General features: G+C 46.5%; 1 protein-coding gene and 1 non-coding gene across 4 annotated transcripts in view; one reads left to right on the top strand and one right to left on the bottom strand.

The window, feature by feature from the left end:
* LOC112928460 (uncharacterized) overlaps nt 1–18,211 on the top strand; it is a 497,089-nt gene that overhangs the window by 259,259 nt on the left and 219,619 nt on the right. The gene's annotated exons all lie outside the window — the stretch shown is intronic.
* LOC112928578 (U1 spliceosomal RNA) lies at nt 8,044–8,199 on the bottom strand. The gene has a single exon (XR_003236752.2). It is a non-coding gene; the product is annotated as a U1 spliceosomal RNA (small nuclear RNA).

Genomic DNA, 18,211 nt, shown 5'->3' with positions numbered 1-18,211 from the left:
CTGGAACGTTCCCATGTCTCCTCCTGCTCACTCCCCTCTCTTCCCCAGCAAAAGCAAAACAAAATGAAACAAAACATTGTGCTAACTTTCATGGCGTGAAATTCCTTTTTTCGCTTTATAGTTTACCACTTGAGCGTGTATCCCTAAACACTATAGCTTTAGTTTTGCTAGTTTTTTGAACTTTGGATAAGGAGAACACGCCCTGTGTTCTTCCCGTTTATTGGCTGTGGATCTAGATCCTGGCTTTTCATTGCTCGGTGGGTTTCCCTTTTTTGACTGTGCCACGATGTGTATTTCCATTATTCTGTGGGTGGACACTTAGGTATTTTCCAGCTTTTGGCGCGATGAATAGCCTGGCCACCAATACTCTTGTACGCGTCTCTTGGTGCACATACGTGTGCATTTCTTCTGGGTATGTAACAAAAAGGATGCTAAAGCATGGGTAGATTCAGCTTGGGTACATGCTGTCGAACATTTCTCCGGAAGGGTTGTTCAATTTATACCCCACTCAGAGCGTATGAGTGTTCTTGTTGCTCCACGTCCTTGTCAAAATGAAGTAGTTTTAGTTTTTTTTCTCAATTTTTCAATCTCGATCGAGATACGTGCAGAGTGGTATCTTGTTGTGGTTGTAACTGGCATTCCCTAGATGACTATGAGGTTGCACACCTTGTCACGTGTTTGTCGACCATTTGAATATCCTCTTCTGAACATGCCTGGCCGTGTGTTCTCCGCCTTATGTTTTTCTTACAGCTTTGCACATTTGGTTAAGATTCTGTGTTAGTTTTATATGCGACAGGTATCTTCTCCTGATTTGTTGTTTTTTCACTCTTCTTCTGGTGTCTTTTGATGAACAGAAGTTCTTAGTTTTAATGTAGTAAACTGCGCCTGAAGGTCACGAAGACCCTGTCCCATGTCGTTTTCCATCAGCTTTATTAGCTTGCCTTTTATCTAGATCTACAATCCTCTGAGAATTGCTTCTTGTGGATTGTGTGAGGTAGGCATCAGTTATTTCCCCTAATAAATACCTAGTAGTTACATTACCATCTCCTTATGAATCTGAAGCACCATTTTCCCATAAAGCAGAGATTTCTAAATGCATGGATATGTCATGTTCTCTATCGTGTTCTGTTGATCAATTGATCTGTCCTTGAACCAAGGCCATGGTGTTTGAGCTACTCTAGCTTTGTAATAATATCTTGATATCCAGTAGAACAAGTTTCTCTTCACTTTATTCTTCAAGGCTATCTTTGCTGTTTGCATTTTCAAATACATTTTGGGATTAGAATGGTAAGTAGAATCCTAAAATGGCCCCATGATCTTGCTTGTGATATTCACACTCTTGCGCAATCTCCTCTCCTTGACCTTTGGCAGGACCCTTGGCCTGTTTCTGATCAATAAAATATAGCGTAGGGAATGGGGTGTCATCCCCTTGATGAGGACACACACACACACACACAAACACACACACACACACACACACACCATGCAGTCCTGCTAGCATCAAGTAGACTCTTCTCTTGGCCTTGAAGAAACAAGCTACGATTGTGTAGACCAACTCTGGAGAAGAACATGTGGCAGGAAATTAGGCAACTTATAGGAACTTGGGTCTCAATCTTATAACTGCAAGGAACTAAATTCTGCCAATAACCATACAAGCTTGGAAGAGAACCCCAATGTCCAGAGGAGGATACATCCTGGCCAACACTTTGCATCCTCATGAGACCCTGAGCAATGACCCAGCTAACCTGTGCCTGACCTCCTGATCCACACAAAATGTGAGATAATAAGTGTGTGCTTTTTAAAGCCTCTGAGTTTGTGGTAACTTGTTTTGTAGCAATAGGAAACTAATACAACCGGCTTGTCCGACTTCTAAAACAACAACAGGAAGACTAACTGGGCCGGGATTTTTATTGGGATTGCACTAGACTTATAATGTTGGGGAAAACTGACATTTCTGAAAAACTGAGTTTCTAATCTATGAACATGAAATATCTCTAGGGCTTATAATGTTTTTAACAATGTATCTTAATTTTTGCTGTAGAGCTCTTCACTTTTTTTTTTTTGGTTAGGTTTATTACAGGGTTTATTACAGTTGCTATATACTTTTATTGAGGTTTTTTATAAAGGATGTTTATTAATTTTGTTTTATCTTTGTGATTTATAAAGAAAAACAACAACTTTTTAAATCTTGAATGTAGCAATGGTGCTAAGCTCATGTATTGATTTTTACCTATTTGTAGATTCGTTTGGATTTTATATCTCCACAACTTTTTACCTTCTTTCCAATTCATGTATTTTTTTTATTTCTCTCTCTTGATTCATTGTCAATTTCAAAAGGAAGCTTTTTGGTGTTCTATCTTTGGAAGCTGGTTCTTCCACCCCATCTTGCTGAGTGCTGGGCAGCAACCCTTGATTACTCTCTGGGCCTCCGTTTCCCATTGGTAATAGCTTAGTAATTCTTCATTATTTTGTTAGCTTTGTGTTTCCTTAGTTCTTAATTTTTAATGTGTCATCTAGTTTTTCTAGTTGCTGGGGGGACAGAGGATCCAAGCATCTATGCCACCATTATCAAAAGTGGAAGTGTCACAATAATTTTAAAAATGTTTAACACCTTATTGGGGTTTAATTTATATGCTGTAGTGTCTGGAGATTATAAATGTACAATTCAGTGAGTTTTAGTAAATGTGCAGAGTTGTGCAAAAATAATTGCAATTCAGTTTTAGAACACATCCATTACACATGACTATTTGCAATCGAGCCTCATTCCCACTTTTCAGTCCCAGATGACCACTGACATGCTATCACATGGATTTGCATTTTCTACAAGATCCACTTAATTTTTTAAGTAGGCTCCATGCTCAGCATGGAACCCAATGTGAGGATTGAACTCATGATCCTGAGATCGAGACCTGAACTGAGCTCAGGCGTTGGACACTTAACTGACTGAGCCACCCAGGCGGCCCTCTAAAAAGTCCATTTAAATGGAATCTTCCCATTTGTAGTCTTTTGTATTTGGTGTTTTTCATCTCATCATAATGATGTTGAGGTTCATTGGTGGTGTTCTATGTAATGATTTGTAGTTTTCAGTGCACAGGTTTGGTAGTAATACAGTTCTTATACACAGATATTTCACTTCTTTGTTTATTCCTGAGTATTTGTGCTGATACTATTATGAATGAAAGTGTTTCTTATTTTATTTTTGGGTTATTTATTGCTGCCAAATAGAAATACAATTGATTTTGTATATTGATCTTGTATCTTGTGACTTTGGGGAACTATTTGTTTAGTTCTAGTTGCTTCTAATGTTTCCTAGAAAGAGATTTTCTTCTTTCTTTCCAATCCATATGCATTTCATTTTCTGTTCTTGCTTTATTGCATTGGCTAGTCTGCTGCAATGGAGAGTAGAAGTAACAGGAGACATCTTTGCCTTATTCCAGCTCTTGGGAGAAATCATGAGCATCTATGAAAAACCTATAGCTCTTTATCAGGTTGAGGAAGTTTCCTTCTATTCCTGATTTGTTGACAGTTATTATCATAAATGGATGTGGATTTTGTCAAATTGAGGAAATTGTGTGGGTTAATGGTCCTTGATTCTATTAGTATTATGTATTATGTTAATTGATTTTCAGATATTAAGCCAGTCTTGTGTTCCTAGGATAAATGCCATTTAAAATTTTGTATAATAATCCTTCAAAAATATAGCTGGGTTAAATAAAGATTAATTAATATTAATTAACTTTCACCAATAATTTTTTTCCTACTTTCACTAGTAATATTGATCTTTAGGTTTTTTTCCTTGTGATTTTTTTTCCCCTGACTTTGATATCAAGGTAATACTGGCCTCAAAGAATGAGTTGGAAATGTTTCCCTTTCCTCTAATTTTTGCAAGAGTTTGTGTAAGTTGATATTGTTTCTTCAATATTGATATAATTTATTAATGCAGCCATCTGGGTCCAATCTTTTCTTTGTGAGATATTTAAATTATTAATTCATTGTATATACTTGTTACAGTTCTATTTAGATTTTCTGTTTCTTCTTTAATTTTGGTAATTTGTGTCTGTCTTAAAAATTTGTTCATTTTTTTCTAAGTTGTTTAACTTTGTTGGCATAAAGTTGTTGATAGTCTCTAATCCTTTTAATATTTGTAGGTTTGGTAGTTATGAAACCTCTTTCACTTTTGTTTGGTAGTGTGTGTATTATCTCTTTTTTGATTGCCCTGTCTTGATAAAGGTTTATCAAATTTGTTAATCTTTTCAAAGAACCAGCTTTTTGTTTCATTGATTCTTCTATATTGTTTTTCTGTTTCCCTTTTCATTCATTTCTGCTCTGACATTTATTATTTTCTTTATTTTTCTTGCTTTGGGTTAATTTGCCCTTCTTTTCTAGTTTCTTAAGGTAGAAACTTTGAATATTTATTTGAGGTATTTCTTCTCTTTATTTTTTAAAAGGTTTTATTTGTTTATTTGAAAGAGAGAGAGAGGGGGAGAGAGAGAGAGAGAGAATGAGAAGGGGGGAGGGGCAGAGGGAGAGGCAGAGGGAGAAGCAGACTCTCCACCAAGCAGGGAACCTAAAGTGGGGCTCGATCCCAGGACCCTGGGATCATGACCTGAGTAGAAGGCAGATGCTAAACCAACTGGGCCACCAAGATGCCCTTCTTTCTTCTCTTTAATATGAACTTTTAATGCTGGAAAATTTGCACCAAGTGCTTAACTTCTTGCATCCCACACATTTTCATAGCATTATTGAAAAATAAATGACAGGTAAAAAACTGCACATATTTAAAACACAATTTTTTTTTTTACAAATTTTGACATTTGTAAAAATATCCAAGGATTGCACTCAAAATAATAAACATTTCTATCACCTTCAAAAATTTAGTGGTCCTTTTAATCCATCCATTCACTCTTCCTTGTTGCTTCCAATTTTTAAATATGTTTTGTTATCATTCTCATTCAGAATATATTCTGATTACTCTTCTGGTTTCTTCTTTGAGCCATCAGTTATTTAGTAGTGTGTTGTTAAATTTCTTAATTTTCAAGATTTCTTTCTGCTTTTAATTTCAAATTTAATTCCACTGTGGCCAGAGAATATCCTTCAAATTATTCAGGTTGCTTTAAATCACTAAGGCTTATATTATGGCCAGATATCATTAACCCTGGAGAATGTTCTGCATGTACTCCAAAAGAATGTATCCTTCTGTTGTAGGAATGTTCTATCCATGTCAGATCAATATAGTTGATAGATTGTTTAAATGGTTTATTATCTTTATTGATTTTTCTGTCTAGTTATTCTATTATTTAGAGTGAATTATCAAAATCTCCAACTATTATTATTGAATTCTGTTTCTTCTTTCAGTCCTGTCAGGTTTTTCTTCTTGGTTCTGGGGTTCCATTATTAGATTTATACACATTTACAACTTTTATACTTTTCTGATGTGTTACACGATTTAGAAATATCTCTTGTTCTCTAGAAAAATTTCTTAAAAGTGATTTTGTCTGAATTAACATAGCCATCCTAACTATATTAATCTTTACATGTTATACCTTTCATTATCCTTTTACTTTGATATGTTTGTAGTTTTGAGTCTAAAGTAGGTCTCTCATAGATAGAATATACTGGAATCTTGCTTTAAAAAAATCTAATGAGATAATCTCTGCCTTTTTTGTAGAATTTAGTCCTTTCATATTAATATGATTATTGATGTAGCTGGATTTACATCTGCCATTTTGCTGTTAGTTTTCAATATGTCTTATTTATATTTTTGTCCCTCCTTTATTGCATTATTTTGTCTTCAATTAGCATTTTAGTGTATCATTTTTATTCTTCTATTTTTTGAACATGATTATTTTTCATAGTGACTTCTCTATGGATTTAAAATACACATAATGAGGTACCACAATTTATTTTAGGCTAATATCGACCTTATTGAAGTAAAATATAGCCACTTTGCTTCAATATTGCTCCTTTCTTTCCCCCTCCTTTCTAGCATTATTGTCATATATGTCTATATGATTTATAAGCCCAATGACATGATTTTATAATTACCCTTGCAATCTTATATTATTGGAAGAAACACAGAGAAGAGAAAATTTAAAAAATGTATATTTAAGCAGTCCTTTATGTTTATCCACATATTTAGTACTTTTGGACTCTGCATTTCTTCCTGTGGATTTGAGTTCCTATCTGGTGTCATTTCCTTTCATGTTGAAGAAATTCTTTTAGCATTTCTAGTATGGCAGGTTGGCTATAACAAACTTTCTTAGTACTTATCTAGGAATATACTTAGTTTGCTTTTATTTTTGAAGAATTATTTTGCTGGATATAGAATTATTAACAACTTTAATTTTCCCCTTAACACTTTAAATATGTCATTCCATTGCCTTCTGTCTTTCATTGTTTTGGGTGCGAAGTCCACTGTTAATCATATTATTCCTCTGTACATACTGAGACATTCTGCTCTTGATGCTTTCAAGACTTTTTGTTTGTCTTTCAACTGGCTTAATACAATATATTTATCTTATATTTGGCATAAGCTTCTTGCACCTGTAGACTGATGTTTTTCACCAAATTTTGGAATTCTGTGGCTTTTTTGGAACTTTTTGGAATTTATTTCTTTGAGTATTCTTTTTCTTTCTGTATCTCTCTCTTCTCAAATTTGGGATTCCCATTATATATGTGTTGGTATGCTTGGTGTTATCCTACAAATCTTTACATCTCTGTTTATTAAAAAAAATCTTTCTCTGTTCTTCATGTTGGCTGAGTTCTATTTTGTTATTTTCAAGTTTACTGAGTTTTTATTCTGACATCTCAGATATGATATTGAGGCCATTTAGTGAATATTCATTTTGATTATTATATTTTTCCCCTCTAGAATTTTAATTTTTATTCTTTTTTTATTAAAATTTTTTTTATTGGAGTTCAATTTGCCAACATATAGCATAACACCCAGTGCTCATCCCATCAAGTGCCCCCCTCAGTGCCCATCACCCAGTCACCCCCACCACCCTCCCACCTCCCTTTCCACCACCCCTTGTTCGTTTCCCAGAGTTAGGAGTCTCTCATGTTCTGTCTCCCTTTCTGATATTTCCCACTTGGGAAATACAGTCCCCCACTACCCTAATTATTTCCCACTTGGGAAATATCAGAAAGGGAAACAGAACATTTTTATTCTGTTATTTTTAAATTTTATACTCTCTATGTTCTTTCCTCTTTGGAGTCACTGTCATTGTATTTTCCTTTAATTCATCAAATTTTTTTATTGCAGTGATATTCACATACATAAAATTAATATTTTAAAGTATATAATTCAGTGGCATTTGGTGCACTCACAATGTGGTTCTAAAATATTTAATCACTCCAAAAAGAAATTTTGTACCCTTTAAACAGATGCTTCCAATTCCCCCTTCCTCTAGTCCCTGGAAACTATCAATCTGTATTATGTTTCTATTAATTTACCTATTCTTGGAATTTCATATAAATGCAAAATTATGCAATATTTTGTGTCCAGTTTCTTTTGCTGAGCATGTTTTTGAGGCTCATCTACATTATATTTCTTTTTTTTTTTTCTATGTTATATTTCATTTCTCTTTATGGCTGAGTGATATTTCATTGTGTGTATAAATCACGACTTATTTAGCCATTCATTCATTGGTCGACATTTGGGTTGTTTCCATCTTTTTCTTATCATGAGTATTATTACTATGACCATGCATGTATGTGTTTTTGTTTGTGTATGCGTTTTCAACTCTTTGGGGTATATTCCTAACAGTGGAAAATTATGGGTCATATGGCAATTCTATGTGTAGCTTTTTTTAAAAAAAGATTTTATTTATTTATTCATGAGACACACAGAGAGAGAGGCAGAGACACAGGCAGAGGGAGAAGCAGGCTCCATGCAGGGAGCCCGATGTGGGACTCGATCCTGGGTCTCCAGGATCATGCCCTGAGCTGAAGGCAGTGCTAAACCACTGAGCCACCCAGGCTGTCCTATGTATAGTTTTTTTGGGAATCACCAACCTATTTTCCACAGTGGCTATACCATACTACTTTACAAATACAGTCCCCCACTACCCTAAATTATGCAGTCACATTTCACACATTTGGGAAAATCATAGAGGTCAGCATGAGGAGTGCAATGGGTAAGTTTGCCCCAGGAAACCCACCCTCCTGATCATGGTGTCTCCACTGCCAGGTAAGTGTCTCTCTAATTTGCTGTTGTTGTTGTTCACACTTTTGGTGTCCTATCTAAGAATTCATTGCCAGGTCCAAGATCATGAAGACTTGCCCTTATGTTTTCTTCTAAGGTTTTTATGGTTTTGCTCTTATTTAGTTTCCTGGTTCATTTTGAGTGAATATTTGCAAATGGTGTGAAACAACAGTTTTTCTTTAATTCTTTAAACATAGTGTTCTTTAATTCTTTGAACATGTTTATTATAATAGCTGATGTGAAGTCTCTGTCTGCTAATTCCAAATCCAACATCTGGGCCAAGTCAGCATTAGTTTATAATGATTCCTTTTTTTCCCCCCTGAGTATAGTTCATACTTTCCTATTTCTCTGTGTGTTGCAATTTTTTTTTTAAATTGAAAACTGGACGTGTAAAAAATATATTGTAGCAACTCTGGATTGGGGTATTTTTCCTGAAGGGTCTTTTTCCTGAGCTTAATATGTGTAGCTAAAAGTATTTGCTTAGTTTTTAAATTCTTATTTTTATTTCATTCTTTTTAGCTTGGCTTCTTAAGAGTTTCCACTGTATCTGCATAGATCTGTAATGAGATGATGATTGGGAAGATGTTGTGCACATATGTCTTGGGCTCTTCCACGAACCACATTCTGCTGATTGATTTGTACTTAGCTTGTGGGGTGCAGTCCATGTTTAGGCAATTTTTAATTTTGCCTTAAGGTTTATTTTAATTTCTTCTGGGTTCTTTTGAGACTTACCTGCACTTGCCAGAGTTTCTCTGGGTAGCCATGGATGTGTGAGTAGCTTATTCAGCTCTTCTAATATCTCCCCATTACATTTCTGGCTATTTCACCATTCACATCAAGTGTGGCTGCAACCTCACATTTATAAATCTATGGGATTTCTTTCATGAATTTTCTTCTGAGTTTGCACTTTTATTGAGAGTACCACCAGGTACAGGATTGTCTTCCATCCCAAAACAGGTCAAGCCCCTTTGGCAGTAGAGATGATGTTTTTTAATAGCTAGCTTTGCCCTGACAAAATTATGGAGCCAACCAATGTAGGGAAGTGGACAGGTGAAGCCCTAGGAAGAAAACCACAGATTCCCACTGACTCTAACTTCTAGCAGTTTTTCATGCATAACCACTTCCAATTAGTCATTTACCTTTGGTCACTTCCCAGAATCCTTAAATGTTTGTATTTGATGACTTGATTCAGTTTTATGTTTGTTTTATGGGACAAAAGGTGGCTGATCTCTTTTCTTCATGATGGCTGGAAGTCTCCCTACCATGATTTTTGTTTTTAGGTTTGATTTGTTCATATTCACATAGTCAAATATTCAGTGGTTTCCCTAGTGTCTTACTTAGGATTTATTTATCCCAAGATTACATTGTAATTAACAGAAATTTTATTCTACAATATCATGGCTTAATTTTCCATTCAAATTTTTAGTTATTTAAAATTTATTTGTTTCTTTGTAGAGAGGTAGGGCTCTAGCTTATTTTTTTCTCTTTGTTCTTAGCTAGTTAGCTGTCCCATCCCATTTTGAAAATAATCTCTTTTTTTCCTGCTGATCTGAAAAACAACTGTTTGAGTATTTGAGTGATATGTTTGCTTACTTGACTTTTTATTCCATTCAATTCATTTGTTCTGTTTTTACTCATCATTGAAAATGCCACAGTTTTAATTATTATACCTTTAGAACAGAGTCTAACATAAAGTGTGACGAGACCCTCCCTCCTGCCTCCTACATTTCGAATCACATGGTGGATTTGCATTTTTCACACCACAAAGTTAGCATGCATTCCTTCACTCCTGCATCCAGCCTTTCATCCCACAGATGTTTTGTGAGCTGGTGCTGCACAAGGCACCTGAGAAGGGGCCAGGCAATGCAGTGGCTGGGGGTGTGATGGCGAGGCATGCCATCTTGGTCTCCACCTTGCTGGGATCTGCATTCTAGCATGGAGGCAGGGAAAAAAGCAAACAGACAAATTAATAAAATCATGTCATGAAAATGTCATGTCATGACATGACATGTCATGTCATTTCATGTCATGAAAATGACAACCCTGACTATGAAGCAAACAATCAAGGTGGTGAGGTGGAGAATAGCAGAGGGAGCCTGTGTTAGCTGGTGTGGTTGGAAGAGTTCTGTTTGATGGTAAGTCAAAGCCTGCAGGTAGGCAGCAGCCATGCAGCTAAACATTGCTTTTTGTTTCCAAACACTTGTCCATTTGTCCCAACACCATTCATCCTAAAATTCATCATTTTCCCACGTGGGTGGGAGGAAATAGTCCGTACAAAAAGGATAGCACATGCCGGCATACCCAGCCCGAGGAGCTGAGAGAAAGCCTGCGTGGCCTGTACCTAGCACACAGGAGGGCTTGGCAAGGGGCAAGAGGTAAGGAGGCGACAGGTCTTGCCAGGCCTTGTAGACCAGAGATGGGCATTTGGAATGAGTTCTTCAGGCAGTGGGAAGCCCCTTCGGGGTCGTCTGCAGGACAGGGAGGCGTTATGTTTTCAGAAGACGTCTCCTGTTGTGGTGTGGAGAAACGCCTGGAGAAGCCAAGTGGAGGGAGGCGGAACACGAGTTGGCAAGCGTTTGCCTGGTCGGGGAGGGCTGCTGGGGGTGGTGGCGGTCCAAACTGGAGGGAAGGCGGGGCGGTGGCCGGGGCATGGGTAGCGGGTCCTGCTGATGGCCCAGACCTGGGGCAGATGGAAAGGCAGGTGAAGAGCCCGGGGACAGTTCCATCCACCTGAAGCTTCTGGAAGCGGGCCTTTAGCTATAAACTGGAGAAGGACCCCGAAGGAATTTCTGCGCGGGTGGGCTGCCCCTTTCGCAGGCGGCTTCCACCCTGAGCCCAGAGCAGAAGCTGTGAGTGACTCGGGGGACGGTTGACATGGGGATGGGGCACACTCCGTTGGGGATCCGGCGGCGTGGCCGGTGAGGGAGTGACTCCGAGCCTCCCCATCAGCATCGCGCACCAGGACCGGGAAGACCAAGAGCGCAACTGAAAAGCCAATCAGTGTGAGAGGAAGATGTAAACAATTGACAGAATGTTATGGGCTGAACGGAAATGTCAGGGTATTAAAGTGGGTGTCTGAGAAAACAGAAAGTTGCAATCTGAGATGATGAATAAGCCACTGACAGTTGTCACAGAATGTGTGAGAGCATGTGTGAGCGAGGGGAGGCAGCGCTGCACCCGGGGTGGCAGGCAGCGGTGGGCATGGCACCCAGCCAGGGATGGAGTGAGATGCTGGCCCACGGGGCCCTGGCGCCGCCGCCACCTCCGCAGCCAGTATTGAGGTTGGCCCCCCCGGCTGCGAGCGGAGCTCCGTCAGGGTGGTGTGCCAGGTGGCCCCGAGATTCCCGCAGCCCGGGGCGGGTGCCCCACGGAACCCCTCCCCGGGAACCTAGGGGAGACGCGCGACTGTGATGGGGCACATGGCAAAAGCGAAAGGATTTCGCAGATGCAAAGGGAGGTCCCGAGGGCGTCGGCTTCGAGATGCATCAAGAGGGCGACAATCCTGGGTGGGCCTCACCTAATCGGGCAAACGCTCTAAAAGAGAAGAAGCGGGGGCCTTGAAGCAGCAGAGATCCTGTGGGTCCTGGAGAAGCAGCTGCTGCGCTGCGGCAGGGGCCTGTGGGGGGTCTGGGAGCCGGGGGCCTCCTTCCTGCCACCGCAGGGAACTGGGTTCGGCCACCACCCGGGGAGCTCGGAGAGGGCCCCTGGGCCTCAGCGACAATCAGACCCCCCCGGGCCAACATCTTGATTGCAGCCCAAGTGAGACCCTCAGCAGGAGACTCCCCTGAGCTGTGCCCGACGCCCGACCCAGGGAACCTTCGAGCTAACAAACGGCTGCCTTAATTGCTGAGTTTGCACTAGTGTGTGTGCAGCAATACTCACGCAGGCCTGTTCGATGCGGCGTCCTAGCGCCGGGCACACGGCCTGTCCGCGTAGTATCCAGGGAGAGTCTGTCTGCTGAGTCGGTGGCCGGGGAGCTGTGTTGCTGCTGAAAACCACGGGGGTCGTGCGTGTACCTCCGCAGTCCGTGGGGTTCAGGCCGCCTGCGGGCTCGGGGAGGCCCACGACGGAGGGGTTCCTGACCCCAGCACGGCCCTAGGTTGCCACCGCGTGGGTCCCGGGTCACCGGCTGGAGGGAGCGTGTGCACAGCGGTGCCAGACTCTGTGGGGTGCGGAGATCGGCAAGGCCCCGGGCTCATCTCCGAGGGAGGCACCAGGCGGCTTAGGGCTTGGACGCTTCACCTCCAGGTGTGGTGATGGGGCCCAAGCCTGGGAGGCCTGGGGCGGGTGTGGGCACAGCGGCGCGGGGCAGGGGTACAAGCCTGATGGGCCAGCGGCTGGATGGAATCGTCTGGAGGCTTCCCCGTGCCTTGGAATAGAGCCCGCCCGGCCCAGGTACCCACCGGCCCGACATGCACCCCCGGGCCTCAGGTGCGCGCCTCCTTTTCTCCCACCCGCCGCGGCCCTGGCACCGCTCTGGCCACTCTGGCCTTCCTCTCCGCCCCCCAGCATGCGGGTCCCACTGCCCGGCCGCCCCCTCTGCCCGCATGCTCTGCTCCGGCCCCTCTGGCAGGTGGCCCCTTGCACCTCACGTCCCCGGAGAGGCCTTTGCACACTCGTGTCTGAAGACACGCCTGCCGCCTGCGCGCTCACCCCGGGTCACTCTGTATCACATCAATGGGTTTGTGTCCCACACGACGTTTGTCACTGGCTGAGACGATCGGGCTTGCTCCTGTGTGTGGCTGCTTCCCGGCGGGGTCACCTGCTAAGAACGGGAGCCGGGAGCTGGTCTTGCCCGCCGCCGTGCTCCCGTGTGCTCCCGTGTGCTCCCGTGTGCCCCAGGCCGGCAGGTGCTCGCATAGCTCCCTGGAAGGGAGGGGTTGGCCTCTTGTCTTCGTTTCTCTGCCTCTAAGCAGCTTGGCCTGTCCTGGATGACCTAAGGACACAGCTCTCCGGTGGACACATTTTCAGAAGTGGCCTGTGCACGGGGCGCTGGCCGGCTCGGGCGGCTAAGCGCGGACTCTGGATTTCAGCTCAGGTCATGATCTCAGGGGCGTGAGATTCAGCCCCGTGCGGGGCTCCGCACTCAGCGTGGATTCTTTCTCTCCCTCCCCCTCTGCACCCCCCACCCCACTGCTGCTTTCCAAAAAAAAAAAAAAAAAGAAAAAGCGGACTGTGGCCACCAGTTTAGAGACGACTGGATGAAGTCTGCACATTAGCAGCAGGGCAGAGGGGGGTGGAGCAGCGGGGACCAGCCCGCATGCCCCCGGCCGGCGCGGAGTCCCCAGCTCCCGGGGAGACCCTGGGGAAACCGGCGTGAACCCCCTCTGGCTGCCACCTTCCTATGAAATGATCTCAGACTCTCAGAGAGCTGAACATGTTTTGCCAACAGGACTTAATACCCTAAGGTTTTAGGACAACCGATGGTTTGCATAGTGACCCGGAGTTTATGGCCCAGCAGGTTTGAACCTAAAGAAGAGCTCCCCTCTTGCCGTCTGGGGGCTTGGGGGGCAACAGGGTGAAGTGGGACAAGGGATAAAACGTTTCGAAATCCTTGTGATTGAAAACCCTCAGGATTGCAGGTGTTGCTGACCATGTCGGTCCCTCACTCGGCCAAGAGCCCTCAGTGGAGGGGCCCTTGGGGGGCTCAGCCTTGAGCATCTGCCTTTGGCTCAGGGGGTGACCCCGGGGTCCCAGGATCGAGTCCCGCGTCGGGCTCCCTGCTTCTCCCTCTGCCTGTGTCTCTGCCTCTCTCTCTTTCTGTGTCTCTCATGAATAAATAAATAAAATCTTAAAAAAAAAATTTAAGAAAAAAAAAAAAAAGAGCCCCCAGAGGAATGTTCTCGGATGGTCCCAGGGAAGGCAGAGTTTTACATCGAGTCAAATACACGAGGCATGTGCTCTGCGTATTTTCGTGACCAGATACGTTCTGCAGGAAGCAGGAGTGACTCTGGACACCTCCAGGAGGGAGAGGGTTAATACGGGGGCGGGGGGTCTTGCCTCTAAAACACGCTGACGGGCGGGAAGGGTGATGGTCGGGGCTGGGCTCCGCTGCCCGGGAGCCGTGACTGTGCTGGGGACCATGGGCAGCACCTGCAGGTGCCTCCAGCGCACAGCCCGGTGCTCCGCAGGCTGCCACCAAAGTTCCACCGCTGTCAGAGGGCCAGTGACCAGGCCTCGGCCTCCTAACTGCCGGGCGAGTTCTTCTCCCTGGCAGCCTCCAGGAGGTTCCAGAAAATGTCCTTGCTAGCGGCTGCAACACAGCGGAGGGCAGAGAGCGGGGGATCCTGGAGCTGTGCTGCTAAGGGACAGTGTGGGGTGCAGGCCCGGCGTGGGCTTTGCCACAGAGCAAGCGGGCCACCCCGTCATCCTTAGGCTCACGGATTTTGGAGCACCCCTTCCTTTTGCTGGTCTCATAACCGCGGGAGATGGATGCTGGGGACCCCACTGAGACGGCGAGGAGCTCAGGAGGGCACATGATTCCCCGTAAGCATAGAGCAGATGCCCTGGCTGCAGTTTCCTTGGCCCCCTAGAGCCTCCTCTGTCACAGCAGGAGGAGAGGAGGCCGCAGTCACAGAAGGGGCGACGAGGCAGTGCCGCCGAGACACGTGTCCAAATGGGGACTGCAGGCCAGGGGCCAGGGCTCAGGTAGGGCTGTGTGGCACCCGGGGAGATCCAGGGCAAGTGGGACGGCTCGTGGGACAGCCTGTGACGTTTCAGAGGTGTGCTGTCCAGCGGGGTGTGTGTGCACCTGTGTGCACGTGCCTGTGTGCACATTTTAAGTAAAATAATATACAGAGTTGAAATAAAGGGAGGTTTTTTTTTTTTTTTTTAGGATTTTATTTATTTATTCATGAGACACACACAGAGAGAGAGGCAGAGACACAGGTAGAGGGAGAAGCAGGCTCCCCGCAGGGAGCCCGATGGAGGACTCGATCCCAGGACCATGGGCTGGGTCATGACCTGGGCTGAAGGCAGCGCTCAACCCCTGAGCCCCCCAGGTGCCCCTAAAGGGAGATTTTGATCCTGGTGGCCAAGGCCCATCCTCCAGCAAAGAGGCCTGTTCCTGTGAATCAGCCTCCTTTGCTAGTTGGCTCCCGGTCCGGGTCTGCCCGCTTCCGGGGGCGAGGACGCGTGTGCAGGAGGCGCCGAGTTCCAGCCAGGTCCTCACCGCACGGCCCCGGTTCCGCACAGCGCAGGCCCCCTGACCTAATGAAGCCCTCGAGGGGCCGGGGCCGCTGGGAATACTTCGAATCTGAGTTCAGGTTGGCTCAGCGATGGCAGTTGGCTTTCTCCTTGCCCGGGACACGCAAGCTTGAGTTTGTGCTTTCCGTCCAGGGGCCGGGGCCGGGCCAGGTGCAGGGAAGCCCAGACCGTGGTGGGGGGGTCCTCAGAGGGGCGAAGGCTGATCTGGGGGCGAGGTGAACCCGGAGGGCCCTCCCTTGGGGTCTCAAAGGGGCTTCCAGGGTGTCTTTCCTTCTTCTCAAATTGCAGTTCCTGAGCACGGGGCTGCGTGTAGACAGAAGAGAATCTGTGTCCGAGGGTCCAAAGCCTTGTCCAGGGTTCTGGGGGCCCTTGCATGCCAATTTGACTCTTTGGGATGGAAAAGGTGGTCAGACAGACTGACCGACCAATCCACCCTGGCCCTGGCACCCCGGGCTCCTCCCCTTGTGGGTACAACCCGTTCTGGGGGCAAAAGGGGAATCTTGAAGCCAGAGCCCATGGCTCCTACTGCAATGCTGAACTTTATCATCTTGTGATTTATTTTTTGTTAAAGTCACGCAGAGTTTGCATGGTGTTTATTAATAGCTGCGTCTGCTTTAGTGTGAAAGAGGGAGTTTGAGGCTGATGACATCACGCAGAGTGAACTCGAGGAAGACATGCGCCCCTCACGCCGTGGCTCCGTGCTGTGCCCGTCTCCCGGCTCCGTGCGGCCGCAACCCCGTGGGACTAGTCCTGAGACTGGTCGGAGGGACTCTGCGGAGAGGGCCCTGGCCCGGCCTCCTGGCCTCCCTCCATGGGAACCGCGGCAGCCTGGCACTCAGGCTCTGGCTGGGGTCTTCAGGGGAGCAGCTGAGCTGTCAGGGTTCTCCAGAGAAGCAGAACCAGCAGGCTCCTGGAGGCCCGGGAAGAGGTGACCTTCTGCCACCCGGGCTGCCGGGCAAGAGGCCTCTCTGCCACCCGGGCGGCGGTCAGCCTTCCCGTTGCGGTCAGGCCTTGAGCGGGTTGGATGGGGCCCACCTACGCTCGGGCGTGCTACCTGCTTTACTCGAGCTGTCGACTCAGATGCTAAGCTCATGCCCAAGCACCCTCTCCGAGTCCCACCAAATATCTGGGTGCCCTGGGGCCCAGGCAGGTTGGCGAAGATGAACCCTCCCAGCCGTGCTTTGGGCAGGAATGAGGTGTCAGGGCTTTTCTCTGCTTGGCCCTTGTGTTTTCCTCTACTGGGAGCCAGAGCCTCAGGCTCTCCTCTGGAGGGAGGCGGTGAGGTGCCATTCAGGGAGGTAGACTCTAAAGCACCCACCTGACCTGGCGGGTGACGGCACAGGCGTGTAAGGATGAAGTGGAAGGACTTACCTGGTTTCTTCTCTGTCCAGGTGGGTCAGGGCCTCGCCTGTCCCAGATCTGAGCCTGACGCCACCTGCCCTGCAAGCCCTGAGGACTCTTGTCTCTCGCCACCAACAGCAAGCCATGCCCACCCCGACCCTGAGCCCCGTCTTCTCCCACCCGCCTTAGGCCTGGCTGGCTCTGGGGCCTTGCTGACCGCCCCCGACCCCCTCTGTGGACCATGTGCCTGCACCAAACCCTCGTGAGCTCCGGGGGCTGAGACGTGGCTGCACCTGCAGCTGGGCCTGGTCCACACAGGGCAGGAACAGGGTTCGGGGGCCCAGCCTGAGTAGCCAAGTACCCGAGTCACGGTGCAGCGGACAAAACCTAATCACACAGGTTCTGTCTTTCTTTTTTTCTGGCCTTCTCTCCGGTAAGAGGAGAAAATGTTTCTTCCAGCCTCGATGCGTGAGCTTCCAGCCACACACAGAACTGGGTTTTCGATTGCTCCTCACACTTCATATAGCAGCTGGTTGGGGATTAAAGCAGCTTCCATTTAGATAAGTAAACAACAACAACAAGTCAGAAAATTAATAACCCGAAAGATACACTCATTTTGTTATATTGTTTCTGAAACAAAACAAGGCGCAGGCTGTGGACAAGCCAGGCCTGGGGGACGGAAGGTGGACAAGCCCCGCGAGGGCGAGCTGGGTCGTCCCCCGGGCAGGTGTGGCGGCGGAGGAGAGGCTGATGGCTGGGCCTGGGGAGAGACCCCAGCTCAGCAGCTCCCCCTGCCCCAGCTGGTGGGTGGGGGCGCCGGTCTGTGAAATGGGCTGGGCCAGGCCTCCCTGGTGGGGGTGGAGCCACTTTCCAGCCGATGGCCATGACCTCGTTCCACCCCAGGGTTACTTTCCCCTCCCTGTGGCCCCTCCGAAGTCCATCTTGCTCAGAATCCTCCTGAGGGTCTCAGCCCCTTCCCACCCGTGTTCCTGGCTCCGTTTCCCAGGCCCATGTCCTGCCTGGGGTGCACTGGCGCCGTTTACCAGCGCGTCCTGGGTGCTGCCAGGGCCTGTGAGCAGCAGTCCCCACGCATCGGCTCCTGTAATCCTCACGGCAGCCCCGCCAGGTGGGTGCTGGTGAGGTTCCCCTCGCTTTACAGATGAGGACAGGGAGGCCCAGAGGGTGCCCAGCAGGCGGAGCTCCAAACCCCAGCATCAGGCTCTGGTTACAGACTGCCAGCGACCCGGTCAGGGACGGAGGCCTGAAACAAATAAAATAACAATAAATTTATGATGAGGGAACTATCCAAATAGGACTAAAAGCACTGAGGTACATCTGGGGCACCCAAGTGGCTCAGTCGGTTAAGCGTCGGACCCTTGATTTCAGCTCAGCTCACGATCTCGGGGCTGTGAGATCGAGCCCCGCACCGGGCTCTGAACGGGCAGTAGAACTCGTTAA

Source organism: Vulpes vulpes, chromosome 1 (genome assembly GCF_048418805.1).
Source record: "Vulpes vulpes isolate BD-2025 chromosome 1, VulVul3, whole genome shotgun sequence".
Classification (NCBI taxonomy): domain Eukaryota; kingdom Metazoa; phylum Chordata; class Mammalia; order Carnivora; family Canidae; genus Vulpes; species Vulpes vulpes.
Note: the sequence above shows the minus strand (reverse complement) of the source record. Positions and strands in the feature narration are given on the sequence as shown.